The 2,831-nt window shown below is 42.7% G+C and overlaps 1 protein-coding gene across 3 annotated transcripts in view; it reads left to right on the forward strand.

Moving 5' to 3' along the window:
• Positions 1–2,831, forward strand: part of LOC137881855 (zinc finger protein 536-like) — a 25,563-nt gene continuing 22,732 nt past the window's right edge. For all 3 annotated transcript variants that reach the window (XM_068724005.1, XM_068724006.1, XM_068724007.1), the window contains exon 1: positions 1–281. The gene's annotated coding sequence lies outside the window, so the exon portion shown is untranslated. The remainder of the gene's footprint in view (positions 282–2,831) is intronic.

Below are 2,831 nucleotides of genomic sequence, written 5' to 3' on the forward strand. Positions count from 1 at the left end.
TAAGATTTCATTACCTCTTTCTTTAACTGGAAATACTACAGAGCAAAGCTGCACTGCCGCCTTCGTCTGGTGAGAGCGTTTACAGGTTTGATGTTTTTAGAGAGACGGCTGTAGTAGTTCAAAGGTGGGGAATCCGGGTCCGGCTGTGTTCCTGGGCGTTTGTGATAAAGCGTGTGAAGCGAACAGTCCGTCAGTCAGCAGTCAGTCATCCAGTTCAACATCACTCTCCGCTGAACTCCAGCTGTCACCTCGTGTCCTCCGCGCCTCCTCGCAGTGGCCAGGTAAGAACAACATCACCGATTCGGAGGTGCTGAAGTAGCCTCATTTTGAGAAAAGTGAGTGAGTTTAAGTTTTTTGACGTGTCGGATTCTGATAGAGATGCGTTTCCCTCAGCTGTGGCTGTTAGCTCTTTTTTTTTGGAGGGGTGAAAAAGTAAGTAATGGCGAGGGCTAAGAAACGACTGTGGAATTCAATTCGATACGATACCGGAAACATTAGAAGAAGACAACAGAAAATGTGTGTGTTTTCTTGGTGTTTATTGCTACATATGTTGTGTGCACAGTAGACCGTGAACATGTTCCATATAATGTTTTTATCACGACCTCCTATCATGTCATATTTAGCCATAACGTTTGTTTTTAATTCCATATTAATATTTAATTATAGGCTAATTTACAACCATTAAATTCCAGAATTAAGAAATTATAAAGTACCAGATACACCAGACCTCATGCAAAAGATGGGCTAATGAAGTTGTGTGTGACTGAGAATAATGATGCATGGTGTCTGCACGTTGCAATGTAGCTGTCTGCGTAAATTTGTTTACATTTAAAGTTGCACCTTTTACATCTGTAACCTTTTATTTTTTGTGGTCATGCTTTAGATAATGTAACCTTTTTTTTTTTTTTACTGTCACCTGTACAGAGTGGCACAGCTACTTCCAAAGCCCCCCCCTTACCCTCTGCCCCCCTCCTTCCTCCTGTTTCCAAATGCTCTCCTTTGAAGCGATGATGCCCCATCTGTCATATGTGAGCAAAGCGAGAGCATGCTCTGCTCTTCTCAATTACTGAATTCTCCTCATGCCAGCTCCGGTGGGACAGGAGGAGGAGCAGGTGGGTGGCAGTCAGTTCGATCAATCAACATGAAATATTCAGCTTTGAATATACACATCATTTACTGCTGCTGCCGCTGTCCTTGTTAGAAACACCCCAAAAAGAGTTGGGGCGTTTGTCTGAAGCGTTTTGTAACTGGGACCATGTGTGCGCCGTGACAGAATTCCTGATGAGAAATTGGGCCTGTGTATGTTCAGGTGACACCATCTTTAAAAAAACCAAACAAACCAAAAACAACCTGTATAGCCTGTATGGAGACTGAAATTATTATCATCGTAACTGAGAGGAAATTAGAGAGAGGGAGGGTGAGTGGATGAAACTGTATTTAATGTAGCGCCACAGCCGTTTTCTCATTATGCTGCAGTAAATTCATACAGCTTACATGACAAAGCTCTGCTTGGCAACTTTCTCCCCTGATAGAGGCACTTGTTTGAACATGAGGCTCATGATTTGAATATCTGTAATCCACGCTGAAATCAACGGGCCAGATGAACTTTTTGGCACCCTCTCACCACCACATTGAGTAGGATTTTCTCCCCCCCAAAAATGCCTAAGCTAACCTAGATTTAGGCTTAAAATCCCTTGAAAGAAAAAAACAAAACAGGCAAAAGTTATTTGATTTGTCTCTCCCATGCGGGCCGCAGATATCCTGGAACTTTGAAATTTTATCAGAGAAAAATCTGAACCTTTCCCAATCACTGAAAACTCTTCAGGAAACTTTTAATCTCCTAAGTGTCTGCCTTGTGATAATAATATCTCTGATGTTGCCTCATGAAATTTGCCCGAGTACCATGGCCCTAAGTATTTGAGCTATGAGGCAATACAGTGAAAAGCATAGCCCCCTCATATGAGAACACAACAGTGAATAATTAATAACCTTGCTCCCAATTCCAGGAAAACAATAGCATATTGTAGGAACACTGCACTAATTTAACTAGAAGAGATGAAAAAAAAAAAAACAGTCGACAACTTTGACAAAATGTGGAATGCATCGCCATTGTTTTAAAGAATGTCTGCATGAGTTTTTGGTCTAGCTATTGTAGTCACTGTAGCGCCGCTCACTTTTCATACTGCTGTGCTGCATGTATATATACTGTAGTGTTGCATGCTGTATGATAGTGTAGTGTATAATGTTGTTTGCCTTTGAGATTAATCAGAACCCATTAAATCCCCCTCTCTCACCTGCTGGCAGTATGTGAGGTGGAAGTGCACATGCAGGAAGCTATTTTCCACAGGCCTCCTCTCCTGGCTGTCAGCTCCCATTAAGGGGGAAGGTGTCATATCTGTAACACAGCTGAGTGCAGATGGCAGAGTGGAGGGGATGGCTCACCGATTTAAACAATGATTAATGAACAGAGATGGAAAACAAATTACATTGGACTATTGGAGGCAGGGAATTGTTTTTATGAAAATGTTAATTGTGTCTGCCAGGCTGATACCAGGAGTGGGGGAAGGGTGGAGTGAGGGCAAGGCAGGGAAGCAACCAAGGGGCTACTGATAGGACGTCTACTGCTCCCCTGGCTCAGATTATCGGCATGTCTCAGCATGCGATGTTTAATACCGTACCTTGGCTTTAAGACCTCTAATGTGCCATAACTTTCAAGGTTTGGCTTTTTATGATGAACCCCATGAAGAATTGTCGCCCACCACTGCACCAATTAGCGTTATCTTTAATAATAAGTGGTTGTAAGTGACGAGAGAAGGCGCCCTGTTCTAGTT

The sequence above is a fragment of the Cebidichthys violaceus genome, unplaced genomic scaffold (assembly GCF_023349555.1).
Source record: "Cebidichthys violaceus isolate CVI_PGR_0920_01 unplaced genomic scaffold, fCebVio1.0.p SCAF_3, whole genome shotgun sequence".
Taxonomy (NCBI): domain Eukaryota; kingdom Metazoa; phylum Chordata; class Actinopteri; order Perciformes; family Stichaeidae; genus Cebidichthys; species Cebidichthys violaceus.